This window comes from Delphinapterus leucas, chromosome 18 (assembly GCF_059928025.1).
Source record: "Delphinapterus leucas isolate spDelLeu-1000000601 "Yukka" chromosome 18, BTC_Dleu_Yukka2, whole genome shotgun sequence".
Lineage (NCBI taxonomy): Eukaryota > Metazoa > Chordata > Mammalia > Artiodactyla > Monodontidae > Delphinapterus > Delphinapterus leucas.
In genome coordinates, this window is record NC_143146.1 from 11,176,687 (window position 1) to 11,203,568 (window position 26,882).

Genomic DNA, 26,882 nt, shown 5'->3' on the forward strand with positions numbered 1-26,882 from the left:
TGTGGTTGTTCAGTTTGGTGCAGGGGGCTGGCAAGGAGAGGGCATTTTGACAAGGAGAACATGCCGTTTTCTTTCACGGCCACACCTGTAGATTCCATGTGCTGTGTGTGATAGTTTGTGCAAATACGCTTGGTAGTCTGTCGGCATTAGGTATGAGTCCTATGACTATTGGGAAACAGCTGGGTCTGTACTGTTTTCTCTGTAAGACAGAGGAATCCTGTGTACGTATTTATCACAGAAGCAGCACTTTTCTCCTTTGTTTATGAAGCATCCAAGAGATTCAGAAATGAAGAAAGGCAAGGGGTGGCAAGTTTCTAAACACCACTTGAAAGTGCATTTTTTTTGTCCCCGGAGAGTTTTTAATAGAGTATATTGAAGAACTGTCAGGGAGATAACAGAAGCGAGAGACTTTTGGTATTTAGTTTGAAACAAAGCATACAGACATGAGATTCAAATCTAACCAAGGGAGGGATTTCAAAAGAGAAACTAGGCCGCATTTCCTGGTTTTCACTCTCATATACCAAGCGAAGCCCATCCTAAGTAACTGCTGGCAGCCTGGCATCTCCTGTGCCAGGGGACCGGGTACTTTAAGGCCACAAGTCCTTCCTTCGGAGGCCCCGTTACCTCTGTTGCGTTTAGTGCCATCCTCAGGGGACATGAGCCTCACTCGGACACGGCCAAGGGTATTTCCTGGATTCCGAAGTTGGTCTGCGTGCTGCATCCCACACTTGCCTTGACAATACAGAGTCCCTCTCAGCCTCGTCTTCTGAACGTGTGATGTAGATGTGGCTGCAGGACAGGAGCAGGGCGCGTTGCTCAAGTCCATGCCAAGAAGAGGAAGATTCCATCTGAGCGCTGGGAGCTCACAGCTCAGCAAGGGAGACCTGTATGCGGATGAACTGTGTGATCTTTCTACTAGAGTATTTTCAAAGTGCTCTGGGAATACTGACGGTGGGGCAACCCTGCCTGGGCATCAGAGGATAATTCAGAGAGGAGGGGACTTCTTTTAGTCTGGGTCTTAAAGGTTGAGTAAGAATGGAAAGAGGGGAGAGCAGGGGAACATTCCAGGAAGAAGGAGCACAGATGAAAATCCAAGGGGCTGTAAATGGGACCATTGTGTTTGAGGGTAAGATGGTCCATGGGATGGGGGTTGGGGAGCTAGTGGCAGATAATGAAGCAGGGGAGTAAGCTGGAGCTTGACTGTGGAAGACGGTCATTAAAATGCAAAGCTAACGGTCAGGGATGCACAGTTGCACAACTCCAGGGGGTGCTATTCACACTACGGCCTGAGTGAATGGTGCCCTGGAGTTGGGGCACACAGAGCGCGTGTGGCTGTACCCATCGGCTCAGCGAATTGTTGCTGAGTGATTACTTCTAGATGGTACGCTGACAGCTCTGTATATTTTATCTTATTTGATTCTCACTACACCGTGAGGAAAGTGCTATTTCCATTCCCAGTTTACAGATGGGAGCCTGAGGCACACACAGGTAAGGCTGTGCGGCTATGAAGCGGTGGAATTGGGATTTTAATCCAGGCAGTTTGCTTCTAAATCCAAGGCAGAATGCTTCCCAAGTTTTTTCACTTACGGCATTCACAGGAAGTGATGTTTTATGACACAAGCAGGTAAATGACAAAGCTGCTCACCATCTGAAGTGCACTCCTGTGTTCCAGGCTGCATCCTGACTGACCTGACAACGGCTGAGGACATGCCCAGGGTCGTGGCACACCAGTGACCCATTTCCGCAGTACCCCTGGGCAGCAGGTGGATCTCAGATCTAGGGAGTACACCTGAGGTCACTTTTCCAGCCCAATTCTAGTTATATTATAATTAAGCTCTCAAATGGGGCACAGAAAAAAAAACAAAACACTTTGCTTCAGGGTTCTAGATGGTTGGCTCTCGGTTTTGTAGTTGTAGAGATCAAGGGCAAAACGGTTGTGGAAAAAGCCTGGGCTCTGGAAACAGACAAATCAGGTCTTTATTACGTGACCCTGGACAAGGTATTTGCTCTCTCTGAGCCTCAGTTTCTCTTGATGAAAAGGCTACAGTAAATAGGCACTTCACTGACTTGTATTAAATGCAGTAGCTTCTGTAAAGCAGCTGGCACCAGTCTTCTGTAAATGCCAGCCCCCTTCTCTCCTTCCTCTCCTCCCTCCAACCCTGATATTTCTGACTGGGAACTACAGTGAAGCCATGCTGGAGGGCAGTGGTTTGGGGAGAGCCAGGCAGTAGCCATCTACCAGCAAAACCACTTGTCATGATTGATGGGGACTTTGCTGGTGACATCACCCTTCAGAACTCCTTTCTTGTGAAAGTACTCCTGAGTTTTGTTGGTAGAAGTTTATAGCTGTCAAAACTGTCCATGAAAACAAATGAGAAAACTGTCCCACTCTTGTTTCCACTTTTTCCACACTTGCTGTGGTCATCTTGATAATTGTTTAAGTATCTGCGTTTATTTTATTGTGATTAAAAAACATATAACATGAAATCTACCATCTTGATCCCTTTATTTATTTATTTATTTATTTGCGGTACGCGGGCCTCTCACTGTTGTGGCCTCTCCCGTTGCGGAGCACAGGCTCCGGACGCGCAGGCTCAGCGGCCATGGCTCACGGGCCCAGCCGCTCCGCGGCACGTGGGATCTTCCCGGACCGGGGCACGAAGCCGTGTCCCCTGCATCGGCAGGCGGACTCTCAACCACTGCGCCACCAGGGAAGCCCTGGGTCTTTTTTTTAATTAGTATTCAGAGGAGACTGAGGATCAGTGATACTACTTGAAGACACATATATCTCACGTAACAACCAAATCATTTTTATTCCCTAATAGTTGATTTATTCCACATTCATCCAATTGTCTGAAAGTATCCTAGGTTTTACAAGTTCCCTAAAAGGCCTGTTTACTGAGTTTGAGTTACAGATCAGGCAAAGTGTGAGTAAAGGTTGAGTTAGTAGAAAACCACAAGCATGTGGACTGTTTTCTGCCTTTGAGAAAAACAATCCCCCCTCACCCCCCAGCACAGTGTGGAACTTACCTGTGAAATCCTTGGGGAATGAAAACAACATGGTACCTCTTGTTGGATTTAGTCCCTTGCCCTAAGAAGGGGCTCATGCGATGCTTGTGCTAATCAATAAAAGATAGAAGACTCTGGGTGAGCAGAAAGGAAGTACTGAGGACCGACAGTCAAGGGGTGTTTTTCAGATTCTGCAAAATCAGGTTTGTAAAGTTCATTATTGTCTATCTGGTTCCGGCCAGTTCACAGAATATCAACGATGAAAGGCCCCTTTTCCCAAGTAAATTGCACCAGGAAGTAGAAATCAGCCCACAACAAATGAGTTCTCTGGAAGAGGCCTGGTACATCTGGTTGGGGCACGTCTGCCTTATTTGGGTGCGATCAGGCAGCAGGCTAACACTTATTTTCTTGTGTGTGCGTTTGTGCGCACGCGCACCTATTTCTCATCCCACGTCTTGTTTCCTCCATGGATGGGGGTTCGGAGATGCTCAGCTGGCAGTAACGATGCTCCCCCTTCCTTTGGGACATGTTTCTGAGCTGGTGTGTCGCTGGGCCCTTGCCCGAAGATAAGAATCTACTTTCCTTGGCCATTCAGGCCTCTGTTTCTTGGACCAGAAGCAGTATTTGTCTTTCTGCTGGTGGGCATTTATTCATGTTAACCGGTGGGATTTTTCTGGATCCCACACCCTGACAGTAGACTTTGGCTTCGCTCCCAAAGCAAGCCTCCACCTCCCTCCTCTGCCAGCTGCCTCAGTTGCGTGGTCTCTGCTCCCACTACTCAGCAAGCTGTACCCCACACCTCCTTCCTACACCCCCTTCCTCTTCACCTGGAGTCTAATCTCTATAACTTGTGTTTCCTCATTTTGGTTCCCCTGTTCATGGCAGAAATTCAGGATCTGGGCAGACACTTGAAAGTGTTTCAGTGACCACAAGTCATGCAGCCTTCCTCTGCTTGGTACTTTCTGTGCTTACCCAAGGGACAATTAATAATAAATCAATGAAATGTGTTTCAATAATTCTCTTGCCTTAAATCCTCAAAGATGGCTCTCAGGGAGGTATAAGGAAGCGGCAGCCTTCAGAATTTCTTCTGTCCTGCATCTTCAAACAGTTGGCGTTGATTAGTGGCTGTAAAGAGTCAAGGGGGTTAGAACTATGGAAGGGGGAAGGCTAAAATGAAACCTGGAGCCGCTAGGTTCAGTTCAGTAGATTCTGTGCTGGTTCGGCGCAAGACTCGAATGCTCCCCAGGTACACAGCTGCCAGAGCAAATAAGGAGTGTCAGTGGTGGAGAAGGAGGAGGAGACAAGGAGGCTCATAAGGGAGCAAGCACTGGGTGTCTGCTGGGTCACGATGGGAGAGAGAGGACCATTGAACCACATCAGTTTTCATACTTTCGTCATTAAGAAAATACATGAGCTTCAACTAAAATATGGCAGGGGAATCAAGATGCCTCTTTAGTGATGAACTTTGAAGGAAGAACCAAAGCAACCCTGATGCCCCGACCACAGGCCCGAGACAGGACCAGGAAAGGATGAGCAGAGTCAGCTAGAGCTGGCGGTTAGGGAGCTGGGGGAAGCTGTGGACACAGCCCGCCCTGGCGTGGCCGCAGGAGGAGGTCACGGGAGAAGGCCATCCTGGAAGCAAGCGGAATTCTTCCAAAGCTTTCCACTTTCATCCTTTTGCATAATCAGATTTATGTTTCTCTTCTTGTCATATTCTCTCCAGCCTATTTCTAGATGTTAATCATGGGTAATTCCCGTTTTCATTGCATCAGAGTTGGTTATAAACTGCCCTGTCCGTGACCTCCCTGGCCGGCTTCCTGGGGTAGACAGCTGGGGTGAACAAGACATACTTCCCTATTCTGCTGGCTCGAGATGGGGGCTCTGGTGGGTTCTGACTGGTGGACTTACGATGTCCAAAAGGAACACCATCAGTAGGCGCACTCCACGAGTGGAGATTATGGTAACTGCTGTCGCAGGGGAGTAAAATCATGTGTACTTGATGCAGCATTGAGGGAACCTGGAGTACTCTATTTGTATGGTACCTGTTAATAACATCCAGTCCAGTAGGTTCCGTGGGCTGAAACATCCCAAAAGCCATGGGTGAAGATCCATGCATATTACTGCCCTATAGTTTATGGCAGTGACGTGGGGACATGTTCTTAACAATGATCCACATTAGGCAGGAGAGCGTTTGCTGAGGTCTGATTCAGAACACCAAGCCTGGTGGGGCCCTAGATGGTTCTCCAACTCACCTCATGATCCAGGTTCTGCAGAAGGTGGCGGTGGTGGGGTCCTGATGAGGAAGTGTGTTTTTTTTTTTTTTTTTGCGTTACGCGGGCCTCTCACTGCTGTGGCCTCTCCCCTTGTGGAGCACAGGCTCCGGACGCGCAGGCTCAGCGGCCATGGCTCACGGGCCCAGCCTCTCCGTGGCAAGTGGGATCTTCCCGGACCGGGGCACGAACCCGTGTCCCCTGCATCAGCAGGCGGACTCTCAACCACTGCGCCACCAAGGAAGCCCGAAGTGTGTTTTGAAGCAGTAAGCGTCGAGCTTCCTTTGGATTCCACGCTGCTTCAGGAGCTACATCAGTTAGCGCAAGGTGAATCCTGTTACCTGTCTGCATGTGTGGACAAACACAAAGTTCATTGTCCTCTCATTGAAATGTACTATTATGATGACAACCAACGGTGAATTAAGTGCTTATTGTACATCAGGCTTTATACACACACATACTGTACTGAATGTTTTATCCGATGGTCTCACTCATTCCTGAAAGAGTTCCATTAGCTAGGAATGCCATTACCATACCCCATTTTACAAGCGAGGAAACAGAGGCTTAGTGGTTTCACGGCTCATCACGAGATAAGTGGCAGAACCAGGATTTGAACCCCAGTTCTGTCTGATTCCAAAGCCCACATTCCAAACTACAAAGTGAGACTGCCTCTCACTTTAAGTCTTTGGGTTTGAGTGATTTATTTTCTTCATGTCCAGCGTGGTCTCCAATAACCATCTCTTTAGGCCTCTCATTCCTGTTGCCGAAACACCGGCCGGGCTCCTCTTCCGCTCAGAATTAATGATGGTAGGTGGCTGGGGTGACATCCGGGTGGCCTCCCATGGTGAGTCCCCCCATCCAAGCCAAATGGCAAGATCAAGCCCTTTGGGGGTGTCATTTCCTCACCCCTCTAAAAGTAATTCAGTTGTTTCTGCTTGTCAAACGCTTCTGTTTCCTCACTAAGCCCGTGTTAGTCATTGGGATATGTCAGTATGAATGGATTTACTGTGTTCCAACAGCTGCCGAGGCCCAGGCACATGCCCCACACATGGCAGCCACAGGAGCGGGCGGGGGGCCAGCCGACAACCAGGATCCCCGAAATTGCATGCAGGCCCTGAGGCTGGAGACAGGATGGGGGAGAAGCTGTCCTGCTGATGTTCGGATGTCTGCCCCAGCCCTGGCAAAATGATGACGATACTCTGTGTGCGGCGAGGAGACAGCCCTATAAAACACGTCATCTCCGAGGTGTGGCTCTTCCCCTGCTCGGAACGGAGCCCATCTGTCCAACAGTGTCTGAAATAACACCGCCGGCCAGCAAAGGAGTGTCCATTGTCACATGCGCATTTGGACGGCAGGTAGTCCACATGGGCCCCTGTAATTCAAGTCACAACAGCCTCTTCCATGACAGGGAGGCGGGGAGTGAAAGTGGTAGTTGTGATTCCGACAACCAGGAGGATTGTTTTTCTAAGAATTTCTGCCAGTGGCCATTGAGGATTCTTTGTGTGCGGCACCTACGGGATACCTCAAAATTTAGGCAGCTATCAGATTCCAAATTAAACACCTAGTGCCCCTGGCGTGCTGGAGAGGCAGCCCGGTCCTGCGGATCTGTGTGTGGGAAAGGCCAGAAGTTGATTGTGCTGGATGCTTTTATATGGAAATCCTCCTAACAGGCTTTCGCAGGATCACAAATTAGATGCTAGGGTTTGAAGCTAGCAGGCCAATGGAGCTGTTGTTTAAAAACAGAAATAGTCTGCTTTGAACCTCAGGTCTCAGAATTTTCTAGAATGGGCTATTGTGATCCAGTCACGTGGGGATTTTCTTACCGTTTTAACACACATTGGGGCCTGGAGCTGACATCTGGCCTTTTGTCATTTCTTTTTCAGAGGTGAGCAGCGGTCAGATTGTAGCAAACATTTTCTCCTTTCCCCTAAATGTTAACTTTAACATCAGTGAGGGAGAGAATCGAGATGGTGTCATCCAGGATTGAGGTTCAGGAAAGAATTCTCATGGACACGGGCTGTGAATCACTACAGTTTCATATCCTGAACCTGCATCTCTCCTGCTTTGGGACCTTGGACAAATTACTTAGCAACCTCAAGCCTCAGCTTTTTCTTCTATAAAATGGGGATAAGCGTTAACAAGAAGAACTAACTTGTTAGATTGTTGTGTGAATTAAAATGACATGATTGGGCTTCCCTGGTGGCGCAGTGGTTAAGAATCCGCCTGCCGATGCAGGGGACATGGGTTCGAGCCCTGGTCCGGGAAGATCCCACACACCACAGAGCAACTAAGCCCGTGTACCACAACTACTGAGCCTGCGCTCTAGAGCCCACAAGCCACAACTACTGAAGCCCGCGCACCTAGAGCCCGTGCTCCGCAACAAGAGAAGCCACCGCAATAAGAAGCCCGCGCACCGCAACGAAGAGTAGCCCTGGCTTGCTGCAACTAGAGAAAGCCCGCGCGCAGCAACGAAGACCCCCTAAAAAAATAAATAAATAGATAAATAAATAAATAAATAAAGTAAAATGACATGATTGGGAATTCCCTGGTGGTCCAGTGGATAGGACTCGGCGCTTTCACTGCCTTGAGCCTGGGTTCGATCCCTGGTGGGGGAACGAAGATCCTGCAAGCCGCATGCCAAAAAAAGGACATGATTTACAAAACGTTTAGCATAGTACCTGGCACGTAATCAGCACTTACTATATTACTAGGGTGTTGTCTAAAGATGAAGATGGAAATTGAGTTTTGATGTTTCTTTTTGTTCCCTTATCCCTCTTGGGGGAGTGTAAGGTTTACTCTTGGGTTTTGGTGGGGGCCAGTATTTGAGCACCACAGAAAGGCAGAAGGCCAAGCCACTGGAGGTCAGTTCGTAGAAGCACAGGCGCAGACACTGGGGGGATGAGGCAGCAGCCCCAGCCTCGGAATCTCCTGTTCACCTTCTTTCTGTCCTGTCCTGAATGCACCCCTCATACCTGTCTCTACTTCCCAGCTTCCCTCCACTTTGAGTCTTAGTACCTGCGTTTCTCACCACCTGAAAATTTACTAGAAAATCTAAAAGGCTTGATTCATCCTTGTTCTAGATGGCAAGTAGCTTCAGTCTAAATGTGCCAAGTGGGATTTAGAAAATAAAACGAGGATTTTGGAGAATGTAAGTATTTGTCCTTTCCACATTTATGAGCATATTCTCTGTCATGTGGCTGTGGCAGTTGATGGGGACACAGGTGATGGAGGCACTCACTCCCCCCACTCTCTAGGAGTCTGTTGTGTGGCGTAGAAGCCAATGGATATGGACAGTTTAAATGTGCCAGTGCTATAATGCAGATCGTCCACGGTCGGGGTGGGGGCAGGCAGGGGCAGTTGGGGGGTGGCTCAGGGAAGGCTTCAAAGCGGAGGTGACACCCAGCTCACTCAACTTGGCTACAGCACGAAATAACTGGGGTTTGAAAGGCGTCAAAGTCCAGAACCCACCGTGCTATTCTGTATATGGAATTGTTTCTCTACTTAATTTTCCTATTGTGCATTTATGTTTTAAGAGAGAAATATATGAGAAAATGAAAGGCCACCAGCTGGGGTCCCTTCGTTATGCTGGATCTCAGGTGAGAGCTGTTGGGTTACATGTTTCCCTATAGCTTCTCCTTCCCGGGACTGTTGGGGGATTTGCAAATTGATGCTCTTGAAGCTTTGAAAGGCTTGCATTGAAAAACCATATTAAGTTAGTATCAAGTAGAAAGAACTTCTTATTTACTTAGAGGTGGTTGAACAACAGAAGTATATGTGAAAGCAGCTTTAGCTCTTAGATTGATCAAAAATAAAATGAAAAGATGTTAAAATGTTATACTTTAAACTCATGAGTAAACAAAAAATACTGTATGTTTTACCCCCAAGTGTATTCATGTCTCCCTTCGAAAGTTAGTGCACACTTAAGGTTAGTGAATAATAACTAGTAAATCTACTGTTATAATGGCTGCAGATGGGAGCAGAGCATTTCATTTTCTTAAACTCAGCAAATATGTTAAAAACAAGATTAAATTTTTTTGCATTTTGTACATCTACACGTTATTTTATTCTTGAAAAAGCGATATTTTCTATATCTTTTATTTCAGGATCCATCACAGAGTCTTTTGTAACTCCTGATATTGTCTAAAAAAATAGGTTTTTAAATGACTGCTGGTGATTTTCAGGCATTTATTCAACTATTTCCCTCTGTTTCTAAAATACATAGAAAAGTGATACAACTACTTTCTTAAAGGATTTACCAGGGATTATAGCCTTCAAGTAAAGGGATTCTGAATTCAGTCTGGTTGTCAGTTTGATTAAGAAGGAAGTAGCTCATATTGGTATAAACATTCTTGAACAACGCTCTGTGACAGTCTGGCCAGGAGCACCCGGTGGGAGAAGCCTTCTAACTATAGTTGGAAATATTCTAAGAATAATTAATTTATTTTAGAATTAGACGTGGTAGGTTTTAAGAAAGACTTCTTTGTGGGCTTGAGACTTTCCTTGGGTAGCAAAGTGAAGTCTGCACACCTGGGGCTCTGTGATGGTGACAGTGTGTGGACTCTTCCCATCCCTCCCTGAATCCTCCATCTCACATTCCTTACTTTATCCTACGTAACCTCCCCGTCAGTAACATTACACTTACATATTTAAGAAACATGCACTTACAGTTCCTTATGGATTAGCAGCAATTTCTTTCCTCTCAGAAGTAACGTATTTTTGAAATTGTGTATTGACAAGAAAGTTATAGGTGAGGGATGTGTCTAGATCAGGCAGTTCAGGTAAGAAGGGAGGAAGAAAGTTTTGAAGATGTTAGAAACCGTTGTTGACATTTTGGGCTGTCAACTTGGCTAACTGGTAAAAAGAAGGTGATAGTTTCATTCTCTAGTAGGAATGTGAGGTGGGCTGGAAGAATATTTAAGAATTAGGTGATCAAAATGTTGAAATTGTCAGGTGAAGTACAGCAGACAGTTGCAAGACTTTGTTGAAGTCATTCATATGAAAGTCAGAATCCTAAACTAATTCTAAGTGAATGGCATACTTCTTAGTTTACCGAAATTATGAAATTAGTGATAGTAAAACAATGTGATCTGAGCGTTAGGTAACGAGACCAGACTGACCGTGGATGGCTAGTCCGGTCTGGAACATGAGGCCTTTTGTGTGTTTTGGACTAGGCAGGGGAAGGCTTGGACAGTCACGCTAGTTTGGGGATGCTCTGTGTCAGCCAGGAGTCATGGGAATTTGCCTGCCCTGTTTGTTACGTTTGAGTTTGAATTTGGCTATATATGGGTTCTGTGTAAGACTTTAATGTCTTTCTTGGTTGGAAAGAATCTTTGCATGAGAGCGCTTTTGAGGAATACTGGTAATGAAGCTGGGAGCCATTTAGGGAACTGGCATACGAGCTACTACAGGAAAGGGTCAGATGCGTGGGATTAGCAAAAGGAATAGCCCAGGAAACGGGGAAATGAGCTGGTCTCACTTACCACCACATGGCCGGCAAAGCAAATTCCAAGCTGTGTGTGCCAGGGAGCATTCTCAGGAAGAGGAGACGACCACACCACTTTCTTTCCTGCTAAAGGATATGAAGTGCAGATTATACCACAGGTGGCCAAATCAGTGCCAAGCTTCCCTCTGGATAATTAAGGCCATGGAGCTGAAGGAAGAGATGCACAGTACAAAGATGGTGGATGCGATAAAAGTGAAAATTTACTGTAGTGCTTCCAACATTTTATCCACTGTGGCACACAGAGAAAATAATATTGTTATAGTGACTGGGCAGCTTGGAAGCTCCAGCCATGCCTGGCCCTGTCCAGTCGCCCAAGGGCTGAGGCGATCAGAGGCTCAAGCACACACCTGGAACCAGTTCGTGCACATTGACTGGGGAAATTCTGGTCTGGTGAACATCATGATTGCATCGTTGCAAGATGGAGGTCATGGAGCCCTTTGAGAATCTGATGACATTTATGGGCCCTCACCCCTCACCTGAAGGACCATTATGTACATACACATAGAATTTTACTCACAATTTCAAGGGATTCATGGAAGTGCTCAAGTCTACTTCTGGACCTCAGGATAAGAACCTTTGCTTTAGATAACTAATCAAAGAAAGGATGTCGATGAAGAAATGGAGGCAAAGTTATATGGATAAATTCAGCAACTCGGATAAAAACATCCATCTAAAGAAGGATAGAATCACAGACTCTATCTAAAGGGGTTCTCAAAGACCCTTTCTATAAAGCTCTGGCTTTGGAAATGGTTCAAAGGCTGGGGACACCAAGCAGAAAATATACAGGCCAGGTAATTAGATCCAAACAATTGAGCAAATTGCAATGGTTGAGCAGATTGCTTAGCTCCATGTTGTCTACTTTTTAAAGGTTTTAGTGCTAACTTGGTCAGGGTAATTATTTGGTAAATGGTCAGTTCAGTGGCACAAGTTTAACTTCTGAATCCTTCCCTTCTAAACCATTTTCAAAAGGAACCTGCTCTAATTCCCTCAGTATGCGTGGTGGAATGGGCAGGCCCTGGTGAAGCAGGCTCTTGCAAGTTTAGCAGGCGCCACATGGGCACTTATTGCCCCGAGAGCCCTGCTGCTTGGTTCGTAATCAATTCTTCTGATTGACTCAGCTTCACTTGCCCAACTAAGCTCCATGCACCCTCAAAGCACCTAGAGTCCTATGATGACAGGTACTCAAAACAAGCCATTCAGGGCTAAATGCCTTACCAATTATTTCAGAAACAAAATAAAAACCAGATCTCAAAAGACTAAGCAGTGAGGGAGGGATGGAGTGTCAGCTTTACCTTGAATAATGTAGGACTTCTGTTAGTTTAATCTCAGGTCTCACATCACATGAAAAGTTGTCTCTTTGCAAAATATAGCCTGGAGGGAAATTTTGCCAGTGTCGTGCTCTGGTGAGTTAATATGCATTGCAACCGTTTTATAACAGATTATTTACCAACGGGAACAGAATGCCTTGGCACGAGATGCCTTTAAGAGAGCAGTTCTATCGCGCTAGCTAATTCCATATTTCAAAATCATTTCCACACACCTCCTAGTTCTTGTAGATTCTCTCAAACTCTTCCCTCTACTGGTGAAATGAAAGAACTGACTAGTAGGTGAGATTATGTTGCCCTCTGGTGTCTGCCAACCTAAAAGAAAGAGCTAGAACTCAAGAAGGGGACAAGAAGTAGAAGTAAGATAGAAACAAGACACTCCATACCATGAGGAAGATGGAGGGACGGGGAGGTAAGGGAAGGGAGAGAGAAGAAGGGAGATGAGCCTGACCTGGATCCTCTTCTTGCTGGTGAATGACAGGTTTCCAGCTCACCATTCCGGCTGGGGAAGAGAGTGATTGCCAGGGCTATCGGCCTGATCAACCTGGAGCCTTTCTAATCTGTGATGGAAGAGTAGGTTCATGGAGGGAGGGGGCTTGGCTTTTCTCTTTGGAGAACCAATGGGGAAGAAAACTGGGTGATGGCTATCCCATCAGAATTGCAGATGCCTATCTGAGGACCCATCTGTTGAGATGGAGACTGAGATTTCCAACCCTTTTAGGAATCTCCACCAATACCCCTAAGGGGGTCAAGGCCTCACTGTCTAGCCCTTCAATATATGCCTGGGCATGAGGGCCTTGGTTTCGGTGGTGGGATGGTGGCAGTACCACTGGTCCTTGGGGTTCCTCCTTACCCCTGCTGTTCCCTCTTGCCCCATTGTCAGGGCTTGCCCACTCGATGGCTGTGCTTGCCAGGGCACATGAGCAGGGTCTGGTTGGCTCTATTAAATCTTGAATCATTTTTGGATGCATCTGTCCTGTTCTTGCCTTTTTAAAAATTTATTATTATTATTATTATTATTTTTTTGCGGTACGCGGGCCTCTCACTGTTGTGGCCTCTCCCCTTGTGGAGCACAGGCTCCGGACGCGCAGGCTCAGCGGCCATGGCTCATGGGCACAGCCGCTCTGCGGCATGTGGGATCTTCCCGGACCGGGGCACGAACCCGTGTCCCCTGCATCGGCAGGTGGACTCTCAACCACTGCGCCACCAGGGAAGCCCTGTTCTTGACTTTTGATGCTCTATACAGGGACAGGCATTATGTCTTCTTGCTCAAACTGGAAAGTCGGTAGAATATTGTTGATGACTTTTGCTTATGGAAACAACTGATGACTATTCAAAGAAATCAATGGAAACCTGGAACAAAAATGTAGGCAAAGTTTGGGCAGAGGTATGGGGAGGTCAAGCATTCTATCTTTGCTCAAGACTAGAGGAGATAATGGAGCCATGGAAAGGGATCCTTTGGGGAGCAGAGCCCTATAGAGAACAAGGAAAGGACTAGGGATTCTTGGTTACTTGCAAAGAGGCAGGAAGTAAGGCAAAGGAAGGAAGTGAAGTTGGGAGAAGGGGGCACCATCACATGTAAGTTCTTTTTGTAGACTTCCTTCCTTCCTTCCTTGCTTCCTTCCTCCCTCCCTCCCTTCCTTCCTTCATTTTTTAGAATTTCTTGGCTGCACCGCACGGCATGCAGGATCTTAGTTCCCCGACCAGGGATCAAACCCAAGCCCGCTGCAGTGGAAGCGCAAGTCTTAATCACTGGACCACCAGGGAAGTCTCTCTCTTGGGATCTTTAAATCCTGGTTTAAAAGACAGTAAAGCTAGGACTTCTGATGTATTCCTCAGGCTGACAGAACTCTTGAGTGAGAGAGGCATAATAGTTTGGCTCTTAGCACCCCGTTAATTCAAGACATTATTGAATGAGTGGATGAAATATTATAACTCACTTTATTATTGGTTTTCAAACAGAGGGCATATATGGATGGTTAGTTAAGAAGAGAAGAAGGGAAACAGATTATATTTTTTTCCCACTCTATGACCATGTAAGAAATTCAGGTTGGTGCTAATTAGAGTCATGGAAACTATGAAAGACTAGAAAACACAAGGGAGGTTTAGAGGGAAAAAAGAAAGCCAATGGAATAATTTTCAAAAATAGCTAATTCATAGATTTGCAAATTATTTTAATTTATTAAATCATTATGCAACTGAAACAGAAGTAGGCATAATAATAGTAGTTTCCCCAAGCTCTTATCTATAGAAAGGTAATACGTGGTGGCAGGGGATTGGGTCAGGAACCCTACTGGGCACTTCCTGCTTCTACTCCCAGCTATTTTCCCCACAGGTGGGACAGCTTAGATGAATGCATATGAATACCTAGGGTTGGCTTTTAGGGCAAAGAAGCTGCAGAAGAACACTCTGAGCCCTACGTGGGGTGTGTGTGAGATCCCACCCATTTTACCTCAGTGCCTTCCAGGTGAGCTGTGCCTTTGAACTTGGGGTCTTAGAGCTCCCATTCACCTCAACCCACTTCCCTTGCATTTGCTCCCTCAGAGAAGGTAGCTTAGTTTATTCTACTCTAGCACTGGTTGTACCAGTAACCTGCATGCTCTTTTCTAGAAAAAGATTTGGTGAGACTCATCGTATTCAGACTAGGTCGTTCCTTAAGAAATCAGTTCGTTTTGGCTTTGTTTTTTTCAAAATACGAGCTACACCTAACTGGATCGATCGTTTTGCTAAATCCTCCCGCACCCCACCCTTTCCTCCTTTTTAAGTCAAAGCTGTTTTGGATTACCCAAGCAACAGAATGATTTACAAAATGAAAGAGAGGGACAATCTATTCTAACAGATGGAAGGCAGTAAAAAATATTTATGTGTGCCTGGCCGATGTGGACTTCTGGAGCGAGTTCACTTATGAACTGAAAGCTAGGGAAGCGAAAGATGAAAATCAGCCCTCGGGGTTCTAATTTCGAGCGCACACCTTCTTAGGAAAAAACAACCTTCATTTTCTGGGTCCAGATTCTGTATTTGTCAAACAAAATTATTAGCCTGGACGCCTCTGTTGGTGATGCTGTGCAGAGCTGTAGTTGATTTCTATGAGGGAGATTCTCAGAACTGGGGCTTGGAGGTGGCAGTGGAGAGAGAGGGGCTGGGGGCTGGAGGGTGGGATGGGTAAATCCTTCAAAGGCAGTAATCCTGTCAGTTTCCAGGGCCAGGGGTTGGGGGAGGGTGGTCTCTTAAATTTGAACTCTTCCTAGGCCCCATCTTTTCCTCTATATTCTTTCCTCACTCAAATAATAATGCGCTTGTGAAGAAAAATATTTTTTAAATTAGAAAACAGCAGACAGTTATATATGCCCGTCTCATCCTCCTGCTGGCGCCTTCCACCTCCCAGGGCTGGGCTGGGTGTGCAGGAGATTTAGGGCTGTCAGGGTCGGACTTGTAAACCCGCTTGCACCCTGGCTGATGAATCAGTAGTAAAGCCTGGCTCTGTAATATTTGTATGGAAAATGCAATGTTTGCACAATACAGCTCTCTAGATTTTTAAGCTGTAAGAGTGAAGCCAGTTTACAACCAACAGGTTTCCCCCGTTGCCATTACCGCAAATAGTATCTTATTTCGGCAAAATGGTGGCAGCCAGCAGGAGGTCCAACAATGAAGATTTTAATCAGAAAATTTAATTTTATATACAATTCAGTTTGTGCATGGTGAGAAATGTTTCTCACGGCATGAACTTTCAGGACTCGGCTCTGAGCAAAAGGAGTTTCAATTTATGTAACGCCTTTCTCAGCACACAATACCCCGAAGCACTTCCTGGTAATATAAGGCTCGCGCTGCTGCTGCAGACTCTCTCTTAAAATTACCCAGGATATTTATTTGGAGCAATTAAAAGAAGCGGCTGCATTCCACACAAATCCATGTTTACTGTAGATATTAAATTAGCCAAGATTTCAGTGCCGAGTGGCTGCATTGGGCTCTCTGCCTGGATGTGCTCCCTTGTAAGGCACCTTTCCACCTGGGCTCACTCTGTTTGCCAGTTGACTTGTAAACTCTAGAAGGAGAAGCCTGAATTGAAAATGTTGACAGAGCCTTTAAGAGAAGGGCCCTGGAGGAGTTGCCTCGCAGGCTAGGCCCAGGAAGAGCGGTGGGTACAGGGAGGAGAGGAGGGTCACAGGCTGTCCCGTGAATGACCAAGAGACGCCAGCCCTGGACTCACTTGCTGGACTTGAATATGGGTTGGGTCCAAAGGGTGCAAGCCTGCTTCTTCGGGGTCGGGGATGGGATGGGAGCAGGACCTGTTCCTCTGGGTGATGGCGAGGGATATCACACACATACTCGGTAAGACAAGGCAGAGGGAGACAGCCAAGGCTTCTCAGGGAACAACCCTCTCAGTTGTAGAGGAGACAGGAACTCATAAGTGAGTCATCCATACCGAGGTCCAGCTGGGAGGAGGTAATGAGAGCGGCTCCGGAAATAGGGGGTCTTAGCCCTGAGTTAGGAGGTGGAGAAGGCAGACAGGAGGGACTGTCCCTGTGGTCTCACCCTGGGCTGTGTGCAAGGCCCCCTCTCGGCTTATGGGAGTAATATAAACCCTCCAGTGCCCCCTCCCATCGTTTCCTAAGACGGTTTGTGACGGAGTCCCTGTGCACACCTCAGGCACCCCTCACTCCCCATTCCTCACCCCTCCTACCCCCCTGGCCTTCACCTATTCCCGGCTGTCTGAGCCCATATGACCTTGAGTTCATTGGCAGTTGTGTTGAGTGGGGGCCCCGGTGCCTTATTCAGGAGCACCCCAACCCTGTTTCATGTTATGCAGGACCCTGGGGGTGAAGTCACGAAGGTGCTGTGCCTCGCTGGAGGGAAGACAGCACCTACCCTTCACCGAGAGCCCACTCCAGCTGGGGCCGCTCACATACGCGATCACATTCAATCCTCACGAGAATCTTAAGGGAGGTCCTATTTACCAAGAAGGAATCGGTGGCTCAGAGAGGGGTTAAGTCACTTGCTTAGCTGAGGTCACAGAGTTAGCCAGTGGCCACGGACCCACAAGGGAGGGCAGAGTAGAACCAGCTCGACTGGTGATCTCTCAGGAGTGAAGGCTGGCAGGCCACGGTGGGAGCTGGGCTTCAGCCCTGGGAGAAGGGCTGTCACACCGTGCCTCTGGCAGCAGGGCGACAGGAAGGCCTGTCCAGTGTCCAGTGAGAAAAATGACCCTGAAGCTGACCCTAAGGTAAGGTTTAGGCCAGAGACATGGAGACACAGAGACTGGCACTGGTTTACAGTCACTGCCTGGGGCCCTGTTTGGAAACAATTCTGAGCCTGATTCTAGACTCAGTTGGAAAGGATTCTGAGGTTGATTAGCCATGTCTGCCCTGGACCAGGGATAAGGGAGTAGTGGTTATTTAGAATGAATTTGCAGTCCTCATCTAGGTGTCTTTTGGCTTTGAGAATTTTTTTCTTTTGGCTAAATGGTCATTATTTTCCACAAACAGACAGGAATCTTACCTTTCCTTCCCTGATTAACCCGAGTCCACAGTTTTAGAGTTGTTTGGTCACAAGTCCTTTCTGGGGAGAATCATCAGGCATGCACAAAGAGAAAGCCAAACAGAGTTCTTAATGAGAGTTTAAAATTCAGAGGACATAGGAAAGATTTATTTGTACTTGGTATTTAGTACAAGCTAGGCACTATCCTGAGTTTTAGAGATATTAACTCATTCACTCCCACAACAACCCTATACGATAGGTCCCAGTATTAACCTCATTTTACAAATGGGACAGTTAAAGGCCAGAGAGGCTAAGCAACCTGTCCAAAGTCACACAGCTTTGTGAACTCAAGCAGTCTGATGCCAGAGTCCACATGATTAAATTATACCGTGCTGCCTCTCTATCAAGTCCCTATTTCTGTTTTGCTTTCCTGGTGGTATTGTGCCTTGTGCTTCGTGTTTGTTTTCCAGATTAGACCGTGAACTTTGAAGGAAGGGATTACATTTTACTGTGTATAAGTACCTGACACATAGGAGGAGCTGAAACATGACTACACTGAAACATGACTACATGAAACATTAGTGGTATGATTTTAGGAATCAATCACGTTGTATTTGAGTCATTTTTCTATTTGTGTGTCTGGCTCCACTACTAGAGTGAGCTTCTAGGAGTGGGACTCTGAGGTATTTATTTCTATATCCCCACTATCTAACACAATAGAGAAGAGACCCTGTCTCATTTGTTCATCAATTCATTAACTGATTCATTCTACAAAAATTTATTAAGAACAAGTACCATGCTCAGTGCTAGGAATGAAGAAAGTAGATAAAATTTCTGTCTCTGTGGTTTGATTCCAACCTCACAAGGATAGAGAAAAATCATGCTGACATTCTTTAAATTGGACACATTTGTCTATTTTTGCCAAAAATAATACTAGGTTATTTGTCATCTCAACTTATCAATTCCCTCCTTTCCATAGTGTGTGATGAAGTCGAGCTGCAAACAGTTATTTTATTCCTATTTTATTTACCAGGAGCATTGGTGGCCCACATTAGTCACATCTAATATTTAAAGGTAAGAGAAAACCCTTTTGGCGTAGAGCCAGTGGAAGAATTACTGGGTTCCCACAACGTGAGGTAGGGCTGTTTCATCCCCTTTTGTTATATGAAAAGCTTCAAGCACTATTAAGTGATGACAGAGACTGCACTTGGCTTCTGGTACTTCTTTGAAGGCTTGCCTGTAGCATGCTGCTTGGAAGCAGGGGTGATTCCACAAATGGTCAGGGAGCCACCCTAACCGCCCTTCGCACCAGGTCCAGGTGTGTAAACAGAGCAGATGGGCCCTCCACTCTGGGAGAGGGAATTCCGAGGCTGGACAGCTGGAGTGGAGAATCACAGAGTTCAGGATCTCTCTTCCCTCCAACCGAGGCAGTATCTCAAAAATTCCCTCAACCACTTTTCTAATTCTCTGAGGCTGCTAACTGCATCAAGATCTCTCCTTATGGAGAAGGAGCAGGCTTTTCCCCAGAACACACAGGTAGTAAGTGGCAGAGGGGGGACTGGAAATCAGGTTACTTTCATGCCAATCCTGGGCGCAGCCCACGACCCGACACAGCCAAGCTTGTCCTTCCTGTGACAAGAAGTGACCGTGGTGCCCAAGGCAGAAGGAGTCCTTGGAAGCCGGTGCCTGAGTCCTGGCAGCAGGAGGTTTCAGATCATATGAAAACTTCCTGCCGGGGCCTCTCTACTCAGGGCCTATTAGGTTTAACTGAAGAACGATCAAAAGCAGTGTTTCAAACATAGATTTTGTTTATAATTAGCTCTAAATTAGTTTTTTAATTTTTGATATACATTTAACGAAAAATTTGGAAACACAAAACTGTACAAACAAGACAAAATGAAAATCACCAGTAGTCTCGACATCCAAACACAGTAATTGCTAACATTTTGGTGTATTTTCTTCTGTTGTGCTTTCTTTTTTTTTTTTTTTGCGGTAGGCGGGCCTCTCACTGCTGTGGCCTCTCCCGTTGCGGAGCACAGGCTCTGGACGGGCAGGCTCAGCGGCCATGGCTCACAGGCCCAGCCGCTCCACGGCATGTGGGATCTTCCTGGACCAGGGCACGAACCCGCGTCCCCTGCATCAGCAGGCGGACTCTCAACCACTGAGCCACCAGGGAAGCCCTGTGATTTCTTTTTAACATGGTTGTAATCACATTATAATAGTAATAGCAGCTAACATTTGTTGAGGGCCCTGATGTGTCAGGTACTCAACTTTATATGTATTAACTCAATTAAGTCTCATAACAATTCTATGAGATAGGTGCCACTATTACCTCCATTTCACAGATAATAAAACTGAGGCACAGAAAGCCTAGTTCCTTGCCCAAGATTACTCAAAAGTAAGCAGTAGAGGCCAGACAGTCCAGCTCTAGACTCTACATATACAGCTTGGTATCTGGGGGATTTTTTCTGAATTTTTTTTCCTCTTTGATTTTTAAAAAATTAATTTTTTTTTTTACTTATTTCTTGTTTGGCTGCATTGGGTCCTTGTTGCTGCGCGCGGGCTTTCTCTAGTTGTGGCGAGCGGGCGCTACTCTTTGTTGGGGTGCACAGGCTTCTCATTGTGGTGGCTTCTCTTGCTGCAGAGCAAGGGCTCTAGGTGCGTGGGCTTCAGTAGTTGTGGCACACGGGCTCAGCAGTTGTGGCTTGCGGGCTCTAGAGTGCAGGCTCAGTAGTTGTGGCGCACGGGCTTAGTTGCTCAGTGGCATGTGGGTTCTTCCCAGACCAGGGATTGAACCCGTGTCCCCTGCATTGGCAGGCGGATCCTTAACCACTGTGCCACCAGGGAAGTCCGGTATCTGTTTTTGAACAAAGCTTTTTCTTATTTTCTTCAGAAACACAAGCTTTAAGTGGCTGCCTAATATTCCATCATGGTTTCCATGTCTCTCTAATTTAAACGACGCAACTGTGAGTTGTGTTTGTGAATGAGGCTTTTTCTGTATTTAGGATCACATAATTTCCCAGATACAATGTAAAAGGCACAAGTGACAGTAAGTCTGTGGACACTCATTGCCAAATATTTTCCAGGAGGACTACCTAGCCTCACTGCCATCAGCCTTGTGAGTGCTGGGCCTTGGAGGTTATCACTCAAAATATGATTTAGTTTGATAGTCAAAAAGCTTATTGCTTTAAATCTTCTCTGGTCCAATTTCTGACTACTCTTGTAATAATGAACTTTCGCTCTCATCCAAATTCTGATTTTTGCCTAGACTTATTTTCCTCACTTCTAGTCATCCTTACTTAAAACAACAACAAAATTAAATGGTAACACACATTTTTCTGATTATAAATGTCCATTTTAGAAAATACGGATAATCCAAAATCCCATCGTTAACATTTTTCAGCAGTTTTTGCCATTAAATTTTTTTTATCTTTTTATAAACTTTTTCTTTTTATGGGAATCTACCTCTAAGATACTTTATTCGTTTTTTTTTTTTTTTGGTCTCAGGCCTGGAGCTATGATCTTGGTTAATTTTCATGTCTGTTGTAAAGGATAAGAAAGAGTAATTAGAACAGGATGCAGGGCGGGGGTGGGGCGGGAGAACCAGAATAAGAAAGGCTTTAGCCACCCACCTGCTTTCCCTTCTGATGGAGCTACTGGACACAGGGGCCTTAGGGCCACCCCCGGGTTACCCTCACAGCCCATCACTACCACAGTGACGTCACTCACCGCAGGCACACAACAGAAGCTCAATTAGTATCTGCTGGAGGAGTGAATTAATGAACGTATTCTTATGCAGGTATGACCTATGTTAACGTAGCATCTCCTAGTAACTCTACAGCTTTAATCATTGCATCTCAGCATTCCTTTCGTTAAAAAAAAGAAAAAGAAAAAAGGTTTGCATCTGTGATCCCAGGTCCTGGCCTTATTAGGATCCTAGAGGATCGGCCAAACAGAGGTCTTTCAGCCCAAGGCAAATAATTGAGATCAAAGCTTCCTGGATCTCTCCCGGGAGGTCCTTGGCCCTCCAGTCAAAGTGACTGGAGCTCTCCTTTTCCCTTCGTGATCTGCAAGCACACCATCCCGCCATCCGCCATCCCGGATGGGGAAGGGGGAGAAGGAGGCAGCTGAGGAGGAGTGGGAAAGGTGAGGGAGGTGCTGTTTTGGGGGGAGGGGGGTGAGGGTAAGCGATTACCAAGTTGGCTCAAAGGCCCGCGGAGCCCCCAGCTGAGGCTTCTTACCAGAAGGAGCCCTTGCTCTCAGCGTGGCCCCCCTTTGCTCTCCTGAGGCCATCAGAGGTGATAGCTAAGCTCACTTCTGCCTTCATGGGGCTGTGGTTCTCACTCGGATGAGTTGTTATTTGATGTTTCTTTGCTTCTGTTTTTATAAAAATGGTACAATGTAAAGCTCTATGGTTCATATGTTTTGTGATCGTCAGATGACACTAGGAGAAATACTGCTTTTTGCCTATATATTTTAAATATATGTAAGAAAAATAAATTTGCAGAATATTAGTCAAGAAGCATGACACTGCCACTGCAAAGGGCAAACTTAAATGAATTTTCAGGAAGGGCAGCCATCTACACAAGTATACCTTATTTTAAAAATTAAATGTGAGACGTTTCAAGGCCGTGATTATTCCAACCTATTCTATGATCAGTCAGGGATGTGAATGTGTATAAAATTAGAAAGTGTATCATGTGGGAAGAATCAGTCAACTATTTTACAATTCATGTGGTCCAAAACATAATTATGGAAACTTAATTAAGTTTGCTTTGTAAAGTTTAGCATGGCCAGGAGTTCCCAAATCATGTTACAGTATTGTACCTTAGACAGTTCTAATGTAAAAGCCATGTTGCATCTTTCAGAGTTTTGTTTGGTTGTTTCTCTTTTTAATCTGCAAAATGATGGGTGAGACAAGAGTATTTACTAAATGTTCGCCAGGTACTTCTAATATGCAGCCAGGGTCTAGATCATTGGCCTAGATGATCTCAGAAGTCCTTCTTTGGTACCAAAATGCTGTGGTATCTATAATTTTAAATTTTAAATCAAAATAAATAAGAAAATCAGATTCACCTAGCAGATAATTCTAGTTAAAAACATCTTCCTAAATTCAGAGGTCTCAGAAGTCCTACAATGAAACTTACTTCATAAGTGGCCCAACCCTCATGAAATATTTTGGGCAGAGCTTATGAATTTGGAAAGTTTATGTTTGTTCCACATTTCAATATTCCTATATGAGTTTTAAGTCAATACCCCAAAAATTATTTTTCACCTTTGAGAGTCAAGATGTGGTCGAAGTTTTTGATTTCCAGGTGGAAATCAGAAGGCTTGAATGAAAATGTTTATGGATAAAGAGAGGTGAGAAATAAAGATATTGAATCTTTGCCATTAGCTTGGGATGACAACTCCCTGTGTGTGTGTGTGTGTGTGTGTGTGTGTGTTCGCACATGAACCTCTGCTGGGATCCGGGAGGAGCAGCTGATGTTGTGGGAATATCTCATAGAAACCATAGGGACAGATGGTGGCAGGCTGCAGCCATGGGACCAGCATGCTACTGATTTCAACCTAGGAACCCTTCTTATTGAAGACTATGTCCCCAGAACCATCAAGTTTTAAAATGTAGTTCAACTGGAGATGGTTTTTATTTTCTTGTTATGAAACCCGGGCTCCCACATTCTGGACTCAAATGACTATATTCCATGTCTACTCAAGAACAGTATCTGTGGCAAAGAGATGTGAGGTTGAAGCCTCTCCAGGAATAAGTCAGGAAACAGAATGATCCAAGTTTGGTATTTAGATTAGAAATACAAGTGGAAGAAGTAAGGTTACCATCAGAAATGTGCATTTCTAAAGATATTCATTTGAAAGTTTAGAAAAAAGTAAAGCTCATGCCCTGGGGCTCCAGGGAGTATGTACAAAATACAATAATTAAATTAAGTCCAGCAGTTAAAATTCCTCATAAAAAGAAAAAGCTGGAGTGCTTCCCAATGGGGAATGCTTGACTTAAAAGAAAGGTTTTACTCTGTGGCCTGAAGGTCAACAAACTGGGACTCTGTGGGAATGTATAAAATTTCTTAAAGGGGTTCTCCAGTCTTTGTTTTGTTGAAAGAAAATAAAAGAGCAAAAAGGGACAAGTTTTGAAAATTCAAAAAATGAAGGTGCAGTCCTAAAATCATCATGATTTTTATAAACGCAGCACTGGAGGCTATGAAAACACGCTCTTTTCTGAGTACTAATGCAACACATATGCTCTTTGAGAAGGAAGGGAAAAGGCCAATGGCGCCTTTTGAACAAACTGTTTTCAAATGTGCTCATTTTCAGAGGCAGTGCACGCAAATTCACGACCCATTCATTTGCTACTTATTTTGAAAATATTCACCTTAAATATTCTCATAAATATATGTCACAGTTTAAAATTCCTTAGGTGATATAAAGACTGATTGTTTTTTAAAAAGGTCTTTATGAAGCAAAGTTGAAAAAAATGATTTTGGGGGGGTCACATCCTCAGTAATCTTAAATGGAATGTTTATCATAATTTGAAAATACCTGTTTTTATAAATAATCATTTATTGTTACCTTTCTGGCAACGTCCTCCCCCGAAATAAAGTTAAGAAAAGGACAGAAATGAAATTTTATATCCTTAAACTTTGTCATGTGTAAGCATCATTCTGGGTTCCCACATGAGTTTCAGGCTGCACACTCAAATGACTTCTCCTAAAACATAAAGAACCAACAACCAGTTTGCCAGGTCCTCATCTTCTTTATCGCTTAAATAGAATCTGAATGTTGGCTCTGCATTAAGACAGCATGATCAAATGTAGGACATTAGAAATAGCAGCTGTGGCAGCAATATTTAATTTACTGAATAATTAGCAGCCTCACTGACATTTCTTCGTTGATTCCCAAAGTACAGCATTAGCTGTCCTCTGCACTCAGGCGCTCTGCAGTAAAATGGGCCAGTAAACTTCCTGTGCCAAGTTCACAGTAAATGAAGGACTACACAGCATCCTGCCAGCAGCTCACAGCTTAAGACACTAGATTTACTTCCAAAACACGGAAAAAACATTAGAAATCATTAAAAAGGTACATTTTTACCCACTTTTGTTTTCTTTCCTACATTTGTTAATTTTTTTTTTTTTTTGGTTTGGGAATTGCGATGAGAGGAAGGAAGGTAAAATTGTAAGAAAAAGGAAATGGGAAATGGAAGCAGGACAGTAGCCAGAGGAGGGACTATATGGAATGAGAGGTGATGCACAGAATGATGGGGGCCATGAGGGGAGGGCCGCAGGAGTGGGGAGGGTACAAGAGGAGGTATGGGGAGTGAACCCGGCTCTGTCCTTGAGCCTGTGTCCTGCTCCTTTATCCCTCCACTGGAACGCCTTTCCTTATGCCACCTACGACATTCTCCATGGCCACTAGGCCACTCCCCCCGCAGCGCACCATCCTGCAAAATGTGCGAGGGACTGTTTGTGTAGTCTGGGAGGGGCAGAGAGTGGGGGCATGAAGGCCTACCTCAAGGAGGGACTTGCCTGGTTGCCCAGCTTCCTGGTTGCACTGGATGATTGGCTGTTTGAATTGTGATGAGTTCACATACCCGTGCCAGGGTCAGGCAGTGTCTCTGAGGCAGGCAGCTGTTGAAAAAGAGGCTTCAGCTATTTTCTTGTTGCTTCAAAAAACTCATCTAGAGCTTCCTTCATCGGGAACTTAATGTGAAGCTATAAATCTGGGGAGTTCTCGGGTGTGCAACTGTGTGGTTTAGTGGTTTCATTTCCAGACTTTAGTTGAAGTCTTGGTTTTGCCAGCTGTGTGACCTTGAGCAAGTGCACTAAAAGGGCCAATATTTGCACAAATCTGGGAGGCAAGATGTCTGATGGAGGAACAGATGTCTCAGGGCCTAATTGTACTGAACACACCTTTAGCGAGTTCTTGCGGGGGGGGTGGGTGGGTGGGGTGGGATGAGGTGGGGAGTGAGAGGTGAGCAGGAGAGGGATCTGGGGTACATGGCAATGTCCACTGTTCAGGGCCTCCACACTGCTGTGGCACACACACACACACACACACACACACACACACACACAAAGTACTACAATAGAAATCTGATCCAATGCAATGGAAGGACTGGGAGAGGGCCAGCAAGCTGTCTCTGGGTAGCTGGGAAGACTTCACAGAAGTGGTCTTCAGGTTGTGTCTTGAAAAATGGTTAGGAGTTTATTGGGTATGATGGAGAGGGAGGGATTACAGCTTGTGTAGAGCCTTTGCCAGGGCCCCGTGGGGGAGGCGACGTGTCGCTGGGCTGGTGTGGAAATGCCAGTGAGGCTCCTGGTGGCCGGAGCTCCCTCACACCACACTGGGAAAGGCATCACAGAGCTCCCCTGGAAGCTGCTGCATGAATTCCAGTCCCTGGAAATCCCATGGAGGAAACAGATGTGCTCCTCTCCTCGTCTGGGAGTTTGGGTTATTAACACAGTTTTCCCAGAGATTCTAAGCCAGAAGTTCATGTTGGTTTTATGTTCTTCCTTCCATGGAACTCAAGAGCCCATTAGAAAAAAAAAAAAAAAAATTAAGCCCGATGCCTAGAGTGGATAGCCTTCTGAAGGAACTCTCCACCACAAAGCTATCTGAAATGGAATGCTCGTTTCTCTCTCGATTCCTTTACTGTGTCTGAATAACTAAGGCAATTTGATTCATTGTTTAAAAACAATACAAAACCCAGCGAAACCAGCTATGTAGCATTATGTAGACAAAAAACAAACAATCCTCCCTCCCCCCAACCGCCCCCGCAAAACAGTTTTCTTTTCCCTGAATTTCTCCCCTTTAGCTAGGTATTTTAACATCACGATATAGTCAGTGTTTGGTCTCCTTTGTCTTCATAAGATGGAGTTTTCAGTATATCAACTCTCTTATTTATGTAATGAAGGGAAAGTTCTGGAAAGTTCCTTCTAGGGCTTAGACTAATCTCTGGGACCATCTCCAGTTTTCTATATGTCTACATGCTGCACACAGTGTGAGAGAGAAACTGATTTTGACTGACTGAGAAGTATGACATTGTTGCAGGATTCCCCCTCAGTCAATAGGTAGGCACAGGTGATTTGAGAGTGGGTTGCTTTCTATTCTTCCTGGTGACAGGAAGCTTTGTCTTTGACTCAGGTTTGGCAGTTATATTCCACCAAGAAGTGTGGCCCCTCTGCCCTTCCGGAATGCCCATCCTGATTCCTGAATGAGAGCTCACGTTGGAGAAAACCACCTCGAATTGGCCAAATTCTGCCCTAAGACTGAGCACAGCTTTCCAATTCCCTG

General features: G+C 45.5%; 1 protein-coding gene across 1 annotated transcript in view; it reads right to left on the reverse strand.

Moving 5' to 3' along the window:
* Nucleotides 1-855: 855 nt before the first annotated feature.
* The window catches only part of CLYBL (citramalyl-CoA lyase), a 302,146-nt gene continuing 276,119 nt past the window's right edge, over nucleotides 856-26,882 (reverse strand). The window contains exon 9 of the mRNA XM_022576847.3: nucleotides 856-25,216. The gene's annotated coding sequence lies outside the window, so the exon portion shown is untranslated. The remainder of the gene's footprint in view (nucleotides 25,217-26,882) is intronic.